At 30.5% G+C, this 18,113-nt stretch overlaps 1 long non-coding RNA gene across 1 annotated transcript; it reads left to right on the forward strand.

Moving 5' to 3' along the window:
- The first annotated feature begins 12,885 nt into the window (after positions 1–12,885).
- LOC120158713 lies at positions 12,886–15,866 on the forward strand. Its single transcript, XR_005519272.1, has 3 exons — positions 12,886–13,007; positions 13,161–13,236; positions 15,711–15,866. It is a non-coding gene; the product is annotated as an uncharacterized LOC120158713 (long non-coding RNA).
- Positions 15,867–18,113: the final 2,247 nt, after the last annotated feature.

Below are 18,113 nucleotides of genomic sequence, written 5' to 3' on the forward strand. Positions count from 1 at the left end.
GGAAAAATAAAATTTCATGAAGGATGTTATTACTCAAGCAGGTGATGTGGTTTACAAGTTGGTCGACTTAGCTAGCCTTATAAAATAATTAAAGTAGATTGACAATTCAACACTAAATCATGAGTAAAAGTTAACTTGTCTTTTGAAAAAGATAGAGAAACTAGAAGTTAAAGCTATTTCTTATTTGTAAAATTTGGTTATTTGATGTTCAAAAACCTTTGTGTTCAATGAAAATTGTTCTAAGATGTTCATTTCGGAATGACACCTTCATGCGTATATGCATTTGCATTGCATCTATTTATTTTGGCATTTTAAATACTTTAATTAAAAAGCATGGAAATATTTTGTGAAGGGTTATGTGACAATAGTACCAAGATCATCTAAACACATATCATCCCATTATCATCTTGGATAAGAGGATAGAAGCAATATAGTAGTCTCAAGGTAATTTACGAGATCAATTATGAGATTAGTTAACCGTACTACAATAGGAAATGATAAATCAAGCATTTAATTCTCAACAAGAAGTATTGAACGAGATTACCAAAGTGTTGGCCACAAGGGTTGTTAATAAAGAGAAAGCGTCTGCTGAGGGATATCAGTGTTATCATGTTGACACATCAAAGCAAGCAATGTACCCCATGACATTTTTTTGAATAAAAGGAATAGTCTCATTGATCCTAAGCTATTCAAAGATAAATTTAAGTTGTTAAAAGATTTGATTATAACTATGAAATGTTTTGATGCCTCCTATAAAACGCTAAAAGTGAGAGAGCTTAGTTTAATCTCTAACTTGGTTATCCCACGAGAGATTAAGGAGCCTGATTTTAAAAGTATGATGGTAACATTTTTCATTTGATTCATCTAACAATGTTTTTCATAAAGATGGAAGGATACTTGAATGATGGCAATTTTTTTATTCATTACTTCAATGATAGTCTTATTGGACATGTTGTAGTATGGTATAACAGATTAGATGGAGAGCAAATCAGGTCATAGTTTGATTTGACCATTGCCTTTCTGAGTCAATATCGATATGTAAGGACTTGGCTCCAAGTCATCAAGATCTTCAAAGAATAAGGATGAAATCTACTAAGTTTTAAAGAATATGCACTGAAATTGAGAGGGATGGAAGATCAAGTTCAACCCCATATGTTGGGAGAAAAAATGACATATGCACTCTATAAAACTCTTTCAGCTCTTTTCTTCAAGTTAATGCTATCAAAATCAATAAATGACTTTGAGAATCTTTTGAAAAATGGGGAACTAATAGAAAATACGATCAATAAAGGAAACTTGAAAGTTTTTTTTTTAAAAATACAACAGACCAAAAATATAGAGATGATGAGAGAAATGAATGTCATTTCCCGAGAACTTACAATCGCAAAAGAAAGGAGTTAGGTAATAGCTCAAACCTGCCAGAAAGGTTCCTCGAGTAAGAAAACTTTGGAGGTGTTCCAAACTCCCATATAAGATTTGTTCCCTTATTTATTTAAAGGTCAATACCTTGCTCCAAGATCGATGAAAGTGGCACCAAACCCTTTTACCCACAACTATGATCAAGATAGAGTTTGTGATTTCCACATGGAGGCATCTATGCATTCTATAGGGAATTATGGGCCATTTATGAAAGAGATAAAAATGCTTGTTGAAAATGGAGCATTAACACGAGAATTGGTTGAGCAATGGATAAAAAACCAAATGGGGAATTAAAGTGAAAGACATGGAGTTTGATCAAATCAAATGCCTCAATATTATAGTGACAATGAGAGCATTTAGAGATCAATATATGAGGCCTTTGATCACCTAGTATGGAGATTAGTTTTTCTAACATCATGTTTTGTTTGAATCTATTTTTCGTTCTTTCTTTGCTTTTTATATGTTTTTAAAGTTGTCTAATTGAATAAACATTACTCATTTTTAGTCTATAAATAATAAAACAATTTCTTTATTTAAGTTTAACGAATATCAAATATAATGCAATGCATTCTTTAGAATAAAGGCTGTAGCTTTTTAACAAATGATAAGGTTGAACCCTTGTAAAACAAGGACTTGTAATCCTACATTAGAAATTACACTTGAACATTACACCCTTTTTCTTGTAGGGACAAAGATAACCTTATCCTCTTATTATGACATGTTCAAAGGTAAGACATTCATGTATGCATATAAGCGGACAAAATGGGGCATTTTTTGTGTATAACATTTCAAAACCAATTAGATTACACTTCTATTAAGAACATTCAGTGTTGATCATAATCTTCACAAATAGGATGGTGGAGTAGATGAATTTATTTTAGGTCAGTTGCTTGGAAATTTAACTCTAAAGATGAAATCTTTTGACCTTGATGTTTCAATAAAAATTATCCGACGATCTCACCAGTGATCCAAGTACAAAAAATAAAATTTGGGATGAAAATATGTGAAATTCACCTAGGATTCCTGGAATAACAACAAATAAATAGTCCTATCATGAACAGATCGAATCCTAAGCCTTCAGGAAAAAGCATCTCGGCCTTTACTCAATTCACCCGATTAAGAGCAATTTTTTCTTTTCCCAAAACTGATATGAGGGAAACAGGTAAAGAGTAACAAACGGTCGCTATGCCATTTTTTTCTTTTTATATTGTTGTTTCCCTAACCCTTAGGGTTTAATTTTGAATTTTATTAAAAGAAATATAATTACTCTAATTATATCCTTTTAATATTTTATTTAGCATGATAAGTATAATATATATATATATATATATATATATATATATATATATTAATGTCAATCATACATTTTATTCATGTATAATAAAATTGTACATGTATAACTCATTTATTATTTGCTCATCTCAACCTTGAGGTGTGACCTTGTAGGTTCATGTAATGTTAGTGGATATTAGAATCATTCTAATATTACAAACAATGAGTGAATCTAGCAATATATCATTATTGTCTAGGTTACAAGGATTCATGATTTGACATAACCTATTTGTGATTAACTCCTTTGTGTATTATATCCTTTTGCCTTTTATATCTAGAATAGGCACAAGTCTTGGAATAGTCACACTTGTATAGCCCATCTAATGTTTCTTGATATCTGGAGTAGACTATAATAAACTAACAACTTATGACATCTCATATCAACATGGTCAAGCATGGCCATGCTTTTCTAGTTTCACTCAATCAAGTGGTATGTGATATAACTCCTATTATATAAGAGGACAAATCCTATCTTGATCATTCTCACCCCCACTACATATATAATGATATGTTCAACATTAGTTTTTATAGTGCAACCAGTTATAGAGCAAGTTTAACTATATCAAAACACACGACAATATATGTTGAGAGAGTAATGATCTCAAGTTTGAGGATCATACATGTAGTCACCACCATGAGCAATGTTGTGATCGTCATATAATAATCCAATACATATGATTATAGTGGATCAATCCAATATGTTATTTTCTATCAACATATTCATGCATTGATTTTGACAACTCTATATCAATGACAACTGATTGTCATCAACCAACAACTTGTTAGTCTTAAACGTATTATTATTTTCCATGTTCATAATAATACTTAACTAAAGACCTTTCAATAATAATCATATTATTATATGGACATTATTATCTTTCAGTTTATTTACTACATAGAAATATAACTAAAGAAAATAGTGGTAATGCCTTTTATTTAATGAATTTGATAAAGAAAGTATATCAATACAATCCTCACATGATTGGTCTTTGGGCATACGCTAACAATCTCCCACTAGCACTAAGACCAATCACTCACATATCTAATATCGAGTGACTCAGTGTGATGATCATGCTTCTGCTTTGTTAGAGGCTTCGTCAAGGGATCAACAACTTTGTCATCAGTGTGTACTCTACATATCTCTATATCTCTTCGATCTATGATCTCCCGAATGAGATGGAAGCTCTTTTTTCGGATATGAACTTCTTGATCCAAACAACCTCTTTTTATTGCTTCAATGATTGCAATATATTCAACCTCTATTATAGAATCATCTATTATCTTTCTTTGAACTCTTCTAGCTCACAGCACCTCCAATAAGACAAAATACAAAACCAATTGCGATCATGAGTCATCCTTGTCAGTTTGAAAGCTTGCATCTGTGTAACCCTTTACACTAAGATCTTCTTCCCATCTATATACAAGGAATGTATCATTAGTTCTTCGCAAATACTTAAGGATATATTTAACTATAACCCAGTTACCTTCACCAGGATTTACTTGATATCGACTCGTCATGCTTAAAGCATACAGTACATCTGGCCGAGTACATATCATGGCATACAAGATAGAACCAATAGCCAAAGAATATGGAATCTTTTTCATATGTTCTCTTTCTTCTGGAGTTGAAGGACACATTTCCTTCGAGAGAGATATGCCATGTCTCATAGATATAAATCATTTCCTGGATTCTTCTGTGTTGGACCTTTTTAGCACTTTATCTATGTATGTACTTTAACTCATAACTAGGAGTCGTCTTGGTCTACCTTTATAGATCTTAAATCCAAAGATATATGATGTCTCACCTAAATATTTCATAGAAAAAAATACATAACCAATTCTTAACAAACTGTAAAATATGTATATCATTTCCTATGATAAGTATGTCTTTTATATACAAGATAAGGAAAAAAACAATGCTCCCACTAGACTTCTTATAAATACAAGGTTGATCTTCATTTCTGATAAAACCAAACTCTTTGATTGCATCATTGAAACAAAACGAAGATTCCATCTTTGAGAAGCTTATTTTAGTCCATAAATAGACCTCTGTAGCTTACAAACCTTTATAATATCTCCTAAAGATACAAAACCTTCTAGTTGTGTCATATATACAATTTTTCAAGCTTCCCATTAAGGAAAGCAATTTTTACATTCATTTGCCATATTTCATAATCATTGAATGCATTAATTACAAACAAGATATAGATTAGTTTAAACATGGTAACAGGGGATAAAGTTTCATCATACTCTATACCATGAACTTGTCGAAAATCTTTACAGACCAATCGCACCTTGTATGCTTGTACATTACCATCCATGTTAGTTTTCTTCTTGAAAACCATTTACACCCTATTGGTTTGACCCCTTCATGTGGTTCAACCAAAGTCCATACTTGGTTTACTGAAATGGAATCCATTTCAGACCTCATGGCTTCAAACCATTTCTCAGAGTCTAGGCTCGACAATGCTTCTTGATAAGTTCTAGGCTTATCTTAATCTATAAGAAGAAAGTCTCCATGTGTGGTAATGAGGAATCCATATCTTTGTGGTTGTGTTTCTAAATTTGTTTATTGTTCCTCAACAACTTGTGGAACTTGTTCAACTTCTGGTTCAGTGATATTTTGTTCTTGAACTTCTTCAAGTTCAATATTTCAACCATTCCCTTTCTCGGAGAGAAATTCTCTTTTAAGAAAAATTGGCGTTCGAGCAACAAACACTTTTTTCTCATTAGGATTGAAGAAATATAATATCCTTTTATTTCTTTAGGATATCCAACAAATATACACTTTTGAGATTTAGATTCGAGCTTTGCAGACATCAAATGTTTGAAATAAGCTTCGCAACCCAAAATCTTCATAAAAGACATACTATGACGTTTCTCAGTCCATATCTTATATGTGTCTTTTGAATTGATTTAGATGGAACATGATTTAGTGTGAAAGTAGTTGTTTTAAGTGCATTTACTATAAAAAAAAGTCGAAAGATCACTATGACTTATCATTGAACGAACCATGTCTAATAGTTTTCGATTCCTCCTCTCAGAAACTTTATTCCACTGTGGTGTAAGCTATGAGACAATCCCACACTATTTCAAGAGTTCGTCAAACTCTATGCTCAAGTATTATCCACCTTGATTTGAATGAAGTTCTTTAATACTCTTGTCCAATTGGTTATGAACTTCATTATTAAATTTCTTGAACATTTAAAGTGCTTCAGATTTATAGCGCATGAGGTAAGTGTACACATACCGATTAAAGTCATCAGTGAATGTAATGAAGTATAATAACTCACCTCTGGCTTGTGTATTCATTATCCCACATGCATCAGTATGTATTAATCCCAATAAATCACTTGCTCACTCACCTTTACTATTAAATGGAGCTTTAGTCATTTTTCCCAATAAGCAAGATTTGTACACATCAAATTGTTTAAAAACAAAAGAATATAAGAACCCATCTTTATAGAGCTTTGATATGCATTTCTCACTTACATGGCCTAAACGAAAATGCCAAAGATAAGTTTGATTTGAGTCATTTTTTAATCGTTCTGTATTTATGTCTTAAATGGTATTACCTTGATCCAAATTATAAACACCATTGACCAATTTGTCGATCCATAGGAAACTTTATTGATATAAAATGAACAACAATTATTCTTAATAATTATCTCAAAATCAATATTGTCCAAACAAGAAATAGACATAATGTTTTTAGCCAAACTAGGCACAAAATAAAAATTCTCTAAATTTAATTCAAATCCACTAGGCAAAGGTAAAGCATATGTTTCTATAGCTAATGCATCAACTCTTGCTCCATTTCCTAGTTGCAGGTCCACGTCTCTTTTATCTAGATTCATTCTCTTTTTTAGTCCCTATAAAGAAGTACAAATGTGAGAACCATAACCAATATCTAATACCCAAGAATTAGATGTTGACAAATTAACATCAATAACATAAATACCTAGAATAAACGCTTTATTTGCTTTTTCCTTTCTGACCTCTTCAAGATAAACAAGGCAGTTTCTTTTCCAGTGTCTGGTCTTATTGCAGTGGAAACATTTTCCTTCCTTTCTTACTCCTCCTTTAAGTTTCAGTGCATCATTTCCTTTAGGTTTGGCCTTACCCTTAGGCTTTACTATTGCTTTGTTCTTTCCTTTTCCTTTGTCCTTGCGGACCATCAGAATGGTATTAGATCCAACCTTTTTCATGTTACTTTTAGTAGTTCGTAACATGCCAAGAAATTGTGGAAAAGTCTTGTTAATTTTATTAATATTAAAATTAAGGAAAAATGTATTGAAGCTATCCGACAATGATTGTTGGATAACATCTATAGTTAATTCATCTTTAGAGGAAATCCCAACTTCTCTAACATTTAGATGTAGCCCATCATTTTGATGACATGAACCCCTAAAGGAGATGCCTTAGTCATTTTGCATTGAAACAGAGCTTTAGATTTCTCATACCTCTCTTAACATACTTATCCCTCATATAATTCCTTGAGGTTTTAAATTATCTCATATGCAACCATGTCCTCATGTTGCTTGTGAAGCTCATTGGTCATGGTGGCAAGCATTAGACATCCTATGTCTAACATGTCATCCTTATGTTTCTTCAACTTGTCTTTTTTAGCTCTATAAGCAGTAGCTTTCGGTTCACCAGGAACAGGTTCTCCAATGTCATAAATAATTCTCAAGTTACAGAACTAGTCAAGGAAATTCAAGTCATCCAGCTTATCCTTCTCAAGGATTGATCGCAATGATATTGTGATGTTGTTTTTCATTAAATCTACAATAATGGAAATGTATGTAGTAAGTAAATTTACCGAATTTTAAAAATTTATAAACATGTCTTTATTAATAAATTACTCTCACTATTTTGTTCAAAATTAAAAACCCCCATGTTTTAATTCAGGAAAAACATCTCGATAGTTTTTTTAAAGAGTGAGGATCCATATTTCACCTTATCCTAAGTCAGCTTTGAATTTTCACTTAGGAGAATGGTTATTTAGGTAAGTAACACTTTACTAATTACATCTCATGTAATTCCTCCATTTGGTGAACAACTTTTGTTCAAATCATCCTATGATTTATCCAAATAACTAACCTCTATGTTTCTAATCATATTAAAATAACCTAGCTAAGTTATTACCAATATTTCAACCGGCGTATATCACTTGCTTATTCTTTTCATTTAACCAAGATAGATTTATATGCAATACATTGACAACCCATATGATATCAATCGAGGTCTTAACGAGGATATATATATTGGATGGTTAGATTAAATTGGATTTTATAGAGGGATTTTCATTATTATCACATCAATGTTATTTTTTTTAATATTAGGCCTTTATTGATCTTGTCAATTTATTAGCATGTTAACATATCATCCATTGCATCACATACATGATATATATAAAGTAGTAAATAAAATACAATGGTTATAGACCAAATAAAGAACTAAGGTGGCATATCCCAAACCAATGGGAGAACTATAAATGCTAAAGATAAAGATGGCTTCTCAAGCATCTTGTCACTTTAGTCATTCCATTCTTTTGCTCTTTTGAATCTTCACATGATTACAATTTTAAAAACTCATTTTACATACAAGGGAGTAAGATGAGAAGAGAAATAAAATATAAGTATAGAAACGCACGACACACAGGTCGTATTTATAATTCACAACCATTACAAATAAAGGGCTATAACCATGCATGTCAAACACCGTGCATATCAAACATATCATACATATTTCATTACAAATTTATTAATAATTACCGATATGAGCCTATAACCTTTATTGCCTATATAGGGGTCAAGGGGTGAAGCCCTTTGCAGCCCCTAACCTGGTCACCGCCTGAGAATTTTTGAAAACATCACTCATTGTTTCTGTGGAAAAATCTCATGATTTAGTAACTTTTATCAACAAAATTGTGTTTTTAGGATTTTTAATCCCTAAGGTTTTTCACACTAGAACAACCATTATTTATTGTCGAAAATGATCTGCTATCATAGCCACATGTTTATCATGTTAACAATTAACACATCAATCAGGTTTTTAACTTGAATCCTCATCGTACAATTGGCTCTAATACCACTGGTGGGATCTTCGATAAATACCACTGGTGGGATCTTCGATATAACCCCTGGTGTAGCATAAAAATTATCTGACAATCTCACCAGTGATCTATGTACGAAAAATTGAATCGGGAGGAAAGGATGTGAAATTCACCTCGGGTTCCTGGAATAACAGCAAATCAACAATCCTTTCATGAACATATTGAATCCTAAGCCTCTAAAAAAAATGTCTCGGCCTCAACTCAGTTCACCAAGTTAAGAGCAAATTTGTTCTTTTCCTAAAACTGTTTTGAGGAAAATGTGTAAAGAGTAAAAAAATGGCTTCTAGGCAATTCTTTTCTTTTTATAATGTTGTTACCCTAACCCTTAGGGTTTAATTTTGAATTTTATTAAAAGAAATATAATTACTCTAGTTATATCCTTTTAATATTTTATTTAGCATGTTAAGTATAATTAATATTATATATATATATATTAATGCCAATCATACATTTTATTCATGTACAATAAAATTGTACATGTATAACTCATTTATTATTTGCTCATCTCACCCCTGCGATGTGATCCTGTAGGTCCTATAACGTTAGTTGTAATATTAGAACCATTCTAATATTACAAACAATGAGTGACATCTAGTAATATATAATTGTTGTCTAAGTTACAATAAGTCATGATTCGACATAACCTCTTCGTGACTAACTCATTTATGTATTATATCATTTTGTCCTTTATATCTAGAATAGGCACAAGTCCTGGAATAGTCACACTTTGTATAATACATCTAATGATTCTTGATATCTAGAGTAGACTATAATAAACGGACAACTTATGACATCTCATATCAACTTTTTCGAGCATGGTCATGCATTTCTAGTATCACACAATCAAATGGCCTGTGATATAACTCATATTATGTAAGAGGGAAAAATGTTATCTTGATCATTCACACCCCACTACATATATTGTGATATGTTCAACATCAGTTTTTATATTGCAACCAGTTACGAAGCAAGTTTGACTATATCAAAACAAACGACAATATATTTTGAGATAAAATTATCTTAAGTCTGAGGATCATACATGTAGTCACCACCATGAGCAATGTCGTGACCGTCACATAATAATCCAAGACATATGCTCAGGTCAATCCAATATATTGTTCTCTAACAACATACTCATGCATTGATTTTGACATCTCTATATCAATGACAACTCATTGTCATCAATCAACAACATGTAAGCCTTAAACATATTATTATTGACCATACCTATGATAATACTTTACTAAGGACCTTTCAATAGTAATCATATTATTATATGGACATTATTATCTTTTAGGTTTTTACTATACATAAATATAACTAAATAAATAATGGTAATGCCTTTATTCAATAAATCTGGTAAAGAAAGTATATCAATACAATCATCACATGATTGGTCTTTGGGCATACTCTAACAATTCAATGACACTCATACTATAACAAGCTCTTCTCAATGAGCTTAAAAAATATTAAACCCAAATACTCAAGGGGTTAATGAATTATCATCATATGATAAGTATAATAAAGCTAGAGTTATTCCGCTAATACAATTGGTTATAGAGGTAACTCAAGAGACATGACTATATGAATAGGTTAACATCAGAACATCTTTAAAACGAGATATGGATCCTCCCTTAAAATTTCTCTTCGAATATGTATTAAATCATGGTTCAAGGGAGCCACTACCAATCTTTTTTAGGGTGTGACTTGATCACCCAAAAAATTCTTAGTTTAATAAAATTAAAATAACAAAATGAAGTCTACTTACCAGAGAAACATATTCGGAAATCGATTACTTGTGGGGAAGGATTAACACCCCCACAATGCCCTTTCGGTACCTGATCGGTTATATTGTATACATGATTAGTTATATTGTTGTCTTGAGAAAATGAACTCAAATGGTTAATTTAATTTATGATCCTTTAAGAAAATAAATTTCAATTACACCTAAAAAATAGTAAATAAATATATGAAATATTATTAATAAAAAATTTCATTATAAAAAATTATGGAGAAAAGAAATTCACTCACCTATCATAAAATTCTAAAAAAGATTAAAAGAGTAGACTATTGGTAAGAAATAATAAATAAATAAAATAACATATATAAACAAAAATCAAGAATAATAGATCAACTTAGAAACAAAATAAATATTAAATATTGAATGAGTAAGTGAAAAGTCAACTAGATGAAATCAAGGGAAGGATTAAAGATTCCAATAAAAATAGAAAAACAAATTGAAATAAATTGAGACAAATTGAGACAAATTAACGAGAATGAAGCAAATTTAACAAGGAATAAGCAAATGAAATACAAGAAATTGAAAAAAAATAAATGAATTAAAATTATAAAACATATGTGGTCTTAACAAGAAGAAACTTGAAAATAACAAAAAAAAATTATTAGATTAACATATTATGTAAATTAAGAATTTGAAATAAAATAAAGGCTTAAGTATACAAAAGGTGCCCAAACTATACCTATGATTTTAGTTCAGTGCCTAACGTTTTTTTCGTTCCAGTTTGGTGCCTAACGTTTCATTCCGTAACTCAAAATGGGTCACGTCGTGACTGGCCATTAAGTTTGGTCGTTAACCCATTAAAAATGCCACATGGCATACTTTTTAATATTAAAAAATAATTTTTGAAAAAAATAAATTAAAATGAAAAAATAAACGTTTTAATGCCTTTTATCGTTTAACCCTAAATAATTTTTCCCTTTCTCCTTCACTCTCCACCACAGCCCAACCCTAGTTCAGTTGCTTAACCACTTTTCAGAGAACCATTTCAGTCTCAGAGACGGCGATAGTAAACAGAGCCTTGTCCTTGTTGAGATCAACAGCAAGGGACTCGACGTTATATCCACTTCGGGCAAACACTCATGCTATCATGTTTATGATTCCACTCTCATCCCCAACTAACACTGAAATCGTGTGGCGTTTCACCCTGACAGAACACAATACAATTTCACACTCGAACACACACAAGATCTAGCAATTGAACAAGGATAAAACAAGCTCAAGCTCAAACTCTAATTAAAAAATAAATGAAACAGAAAACCCAAATTAAGTGTTAGCAAAGCCAGAAGTTGGAACCATAGATAGCAATCACAAATAAAAAATAATTAAAATGAAAAAAATAATCTATCAGAAACAACTAGTCGGACAAGGTTCTCAACAAAACTTTAATTACTCGGTTCCGGTGAATGACGCGACCAATCGGCGAGTGATCGACTGGGTTGCGATTAGAGCGAAGCTGTGGTTTTACCAGGGTGGGTGGTATACTTCAATGGTGACCGGACGGGCGGATCGACGATTGGTAGTCGAAAGCTCTCTTTGCGATTAAGATGCGACAACGGCCAAATCAGGCGATTAGAGTGTCGGGGTTGGGTCGCTAGTCGCTGCTGAGGCCGTTAGCGGTGACGGAGCACTTCCACGACGGTCAGAGAATCCTGATCAGAGGGCGAAAACACATAAAATCGAGGGGGTTCTGGTTCATTCGACTAGCCTGGGTAATTGGTTTTCCCCATTAAAACGATTTTTTTCATTTTAATTTATTTTTTATTTGCATAAAATATTTTTTAATATAAAAAAATGCCATGTGGCATTTTTAATGGGTTAACGGTCAAACTTAACGGTCTGTCACGGCGTGACCCATTTTCAGTTACAAAATGAAACATTAGGCATCAAACTGGAACGAAAAAACCGTTAGGCACTGAACTGGAAAAACGAGTATAGATTGGGCACCTTTTGTATATTTAAGCCTAAAATAAATGAAGTAATTAAATGAAGAGATATGACTAAAATAAACAAAATGAAAAGTTTATTGAACAAATTAATATAAAATAAAGTGTAAAGGATGAGATTGATTTCTAGAGAAGTTGTAAGGGATTGAAACGTGATTTCCCTAAAGGATGAAACCCGGTTGCGTCTCCCAAACGAGACTGTTTTGGTAAGGGCATAAAATCTCCTTTTCTAGCTTCTTTCTTTTATTTCTTTTTCTCCTTTCTCTCTGTCCCTCCAATAAAAATGTTCTCTCCCTTCTCTGTAAATGACCACCCATCACAGTCGATATTTTCATCGTTGATCGATCGTCGACTACGGTCATCAATAGTGATCGTTGGGGCCCAATTTACACTGGTGAGTTCATCTTGGTCTCCTCATCTCTGATTGGGGTTGGAGTTTTCAAAATTTCTCGAATTGCAACAAAATGGACCAAGATCGTTTGCTTTTCTCTCTCCAATCACTCATCGTCCACCATTGGATCTTCTTACTTTTTATTTGTTATTCTAGGTTTTTCGTTTGTCCTTCTCACCGTTTGGATTCGCTAACGGAGGTCCCAATCGTCGGTGAGGCCACCGGCCAAAAGGTAAAGAACCTTTCCTCTCTTTTTTTCATTCATTTTATTTTTCTCACTTCCTTTCTCTCTCTTTTTGTGGATCCAACGTGAGACCTCGATCAGATTTTTGTTCGGAATTAATGCAAACAAAAATGGAAAAAATGGAAGTTTTTTTCAAAATAAAATCACTATTTTTATCTTTGATTCGCAAGTTACAATGGTTGTAATCTTCCCCCATTCTCACTGTCCGTAATTTATACATGCAAAATTTCCTATTACAAATAAGATTTGGAGATCTTTTTTCATAAAACAAAATATTGTTTTCTCCTTTTTTTTTTGTTCTGATTTGCTATTGATTCTGTGGAAGATTTGATTTGTGATGATTTGTTTCCAAGAATGATGAAATCTTAAAAGATAGAGAATGTCTCATGAAAGGTGGGCTAATATACTATTAATATACGGTATCGGATACATTATAATATATTTAATAAATTTGGTTGAGCGTTACTGAAAATGTTAAGTAATAATAATGTAGTAGGTCTAAATCATGAAGAAATATTAAAAAATTTGACAACCGGTAAACTTAGTTTGTCGGTTTGTGTCGATACAAATGAAATATGTATCGATCTATAACAATATAATCGGTCTCAAAATGACAAAACCGGTAAAACTCTACCGGATATGTTGAAAGTGTCGATAATTTAATATATGTATCGACACTTTCTGAATTTAAAAGAGAAGAAGTTATAGCGCCTAAAAAGTATCGAAATTTTATGAAAATGAATCGATCCATAACAATATAACAGCTAAAAATATGATAAAATCGGTCTCAAAATAATAAAAAGAGTAAATAACTACCGGATATGTTGAAAGTGTCGATATTTTAATATAATTATCGATACTTTTGGAATTTAAAAGAGAATAAATTATAGCGTCTATAATGTGTCGATACTTTAAAAAAAATATTGATCCATAACAATATAAAAGGTAAAAATATGACAAAATCGGTTTCAAAATGACAAAACCGGTAAAACGCTACCAGATATGTTGAAAGTGTCAATAATTTAATATAAGTATCTACACTTTCTGAATTTAAAAGAAAATAAGTTATAGCGCCTAAAAAATATCGACACTTTATGAAAATGTATCGATCCATAACAATATAACAGCTAAAAATATGACAAAACCGGTCTCAAAATGACAAAACAGGTAAATAACTATCGGATATGTTGAAAGTGTCGATACTTTAATATAAGTATCGACACTTTTGGAATTTAAAAGAGAAGAAGTTATAGCGCCTATAAAGTGTCGATACTTTAAAAAATGTATCGATCTATAACAATATAACAGGTAAAAATATGACAAAAGATGTCTAAAAATGAAAAAACCGGTAAAAAGATATTGGATATGTTGAAAGTGTTGATAATTTAATATAAGTATCGACACTTTTGGAATTTAAAAGAGAAGAAGCTATGCGCCTAAAAAGTGTAGACACTTTATGAAAATGTATCGATTCATAACAATATAACAGCTAAAAATATGACAAAACCGGTCTCAAAATGACAAAACAGGTAAATAACTATTAGATATGTTGAAAGTGTCGATACTTTAATATAAGTATCGACACTTTTGGAATTTAAAAGAAAAGAAGTTATAGCGTCTATAAAGTGTCGATAATTTAAAAAAATGTATCGATCCATAACAATATAATAGGTAAAAATATGATAAAACCGGTCTCAAAATGACAAAATCGGTAAAGCGCTACCGGATATGTTGAAAGTGTCGATAATATAATATAAGTATTGACAGTTTCTGAATTTAAAAGAGAAGAAGTTATAGCGTCTAAAAAGTGTCGACACTTTATGAAAATGTATTGATCGATAACAATATAACAGCTAAAAATATGAGAAAATAGGTCAACATAAAGTATCGACACTTTTTAAATTTGTGTTGATACACTTGTCCAGACGAGGTGTACGCATAAACTGTCGATACATGTATAAAAAGTATCGATCCTAATACAATGAAACTGATAATTATTAACAAGTTACAATGTAACCGGTAAAAATATACCGGTTAATTAGTAAATATGTCTACATTATGTATCGAAGCTCTTTAAATATGTGTCGATACTTTTTTTTCAAAATGAAAGCAAAAATAGGTGTACACATAAAGTGTCGATACATTTAAAATTGTATCGATCCCAAAAACATCGAAATCGATAATTATAATGTAATAGGTCAATTTACAATGTAATCGGTTGAAATTTACCGGTTTTATGAGAAAATATGTCAATATAAACGCGACCTATTACATTATATAAGCGCTACCTAATATGTTATTGTACTTGATAATATTTCCGGTTAAATGCATATTTTATTATATAAACGCTACCTATTACATTATATAAGCGCTACCCAATACGTTATTGTGCTTAATAATATTTTCGGTTAAATGATATAACATAACCGGTCTAAATTTTAACCGGTCACGCCGTTTTTTAGACGCCACATAGCAGAAGTACCCCAAAAGATATTATTTTTCAAAGCTGGCTAACGTTCGACGCGTAAGAGGGCAAACTGGTGCGTGTGAGGACGAGGTGCTGGTGCGTAGATGACACGTGCGCTAGCCGACCTCTATTGAAATACCGCATCGATGTAAATTCGGTACGTTTGATTCAGGAAATATAAAATTACTTTTGGGAATAATGTTACTAAAATGTAACATTATGTGAATATTATATTATCTTGTTTAGTTTGTTTAGCAAGAATGTAACATTATAGTGTTTGGTTGAAGGAATATAAAATTATTGGAATGCATATTTTACCAAATTAACATTTTGATATATTTTTTTAAAGTTAAACTTTAATATTAATTTATGAATATTTAAATGAAAATTTATAAAAATATTTTAATCGTTATACTATCTAATTTTTGAGGAGAAATTACATTTAATATGTAATTAATATAATTAGTATATTGAATTTATATTTTTAAATAATGTTCATATGTATCATATTTATTTATATAAAATATAATATAATATAAAAATAATATTATGATAGTAAAATATTATTTTAAATAATTACATTTTTACAATAATACTAGTTTTTTCATCCCATAAAATTCTAATTGTAAAATATTGAATATTAAAAATATAAAATATTTTAAATTCTCAAAATTATTAATAGTTTAGTAAATAAAACTCTATTATTTTTATAATTTTGAGTAAAGTATAAAAAATAAGAATTTAAAATGATCATTATAAAAAGAATTTATTAATTTAAAGGTATTATTGTCCAAAGTGGTAGAAATGTAAGATTACCTAAAAATTTAGAGGCAATGACTTTACTACTATTTTAACAAAAAAATGTTACTATTAGAAAAAGAGTATTTTCGATAATGTAAGATTTTTTAAACCAAACGTGAGAATAAAATTTCAAAAAAAATATTTTCATTTATAATGTAAAATTTCACGAATCAACGTACTCTTAAAGCTTCTACGGTTTCCTTGGATGTTTTAATATTGTGAGCTAATGGACCGATTCTAAAAAAGGGGTTATGGACAAAAGTTGTATATGGATTGTTTGTACTTGGACATGCAAAATAGATATATTTTATAAAAGAAAAGTTCATTTTATCGCCACATATATGAATACTAATATATTCATAATAATATATAATAATACTAACTAATAAATAATACTAAAATATTTAACTAATATTAATAAATAATCACAATAATAATAATATTTATCATAGTAATAAAATACTAAATACTAATAATAATATATAGTAATAATAATATGTAATTAAATATAATAAATAAATAATAAACTAAATATAATATTATATAATAAAAATTATGTTGAGTCAATGGATCAAGAAAAATGGCTAAGAGGGGTGAATTGACAAATTAAAAAGTTGTTGGAAGCTTTTGAAAGAAGTAAGAAATTGGCACAATGATTTTTAGAGTGGTTCAACTTCTTTAATGAAGTTTACATCCACTACCTTAGTATTTCAACAAATTCACTAATTTGTTCTAAACTTTTAGGACAATGTGTAACCTTACACAACACTAATACTTATACCTCAAAGTCTTCACATGTAACTTGGAATCGTGTTTTTATACCTTCTCATTCAATTCTAGCCATATGGGTTGTTATGGGAGTTAATAGAGTCATTGGGAAGAATTTTCCCGCAATAAATCATGCCTAGATGTCTTGAATATCGGTACTCGGGCTTGGAGTATCAGTACTGCTTGCATTAATTACAAAAACCTAACCGTTGAGAAGAGGAGAGTATCGACACTTCATATAGAGTATTGGTACCCGAATCGACACTCAGAGAGTATCGGTATGAAAATAGCCTACTCGAATCGTGTTTGTAAAAAACTTAAAGGTAGTATCGGTACCCGTATTAGTACTACTGTGTAATTTTATTCACTAGTATTGGTACATGTATCGGTAATGGTGTATATTTTTACACATTGATATCGATACATGTATCAGTACCACTATAACAATATCGGTATTGTTCTTGAAGTATTGATACTTTAGGGTTAAAATTTTATTTTTGACTCGATTAAAATCTGAAACCCTTTGTAAAATGTTTGAAAATTATTTCCAGTATATGGCTTGAGTTTTTTAAAAGAGTAAGGAGTAAAGATAGAGTTTTTGACTTTAAAAATTAATTTTTATATTCAAATGGTTAAATCAAATATAAACTTGAAAATCATAGTAAAAAAAATAATCTTAAAATTTCTTTAAAAAATATGTACTTTTGGTATTTCAAAATCTCAAAACATGGTTCAACAAATTCTAATATGTAATTATATAATACTCATAATCAAGAGTAAAAATTAGTACTAATATGATAATATATAATTAATACAAATATAAGTAAAA

This window comes from Hibiscus syriacus, unplaced genomic scaffold (genome assembly GCF_006381635.1).
Source record: "Hibiscus syriacus cultivar Baekdansim isolate YM2019G1 unplaced genomic scaffold, ASM638163v2 tig00111330_pilon, whole genome shotgun sequence".
Taxonomy (NCBI): Eukaryota; Viridiplantae; Streptophyta; class Magnoliopsida; order Malvales; family Malvaceae; genus Hibiscus; species Hibiscus syriacus.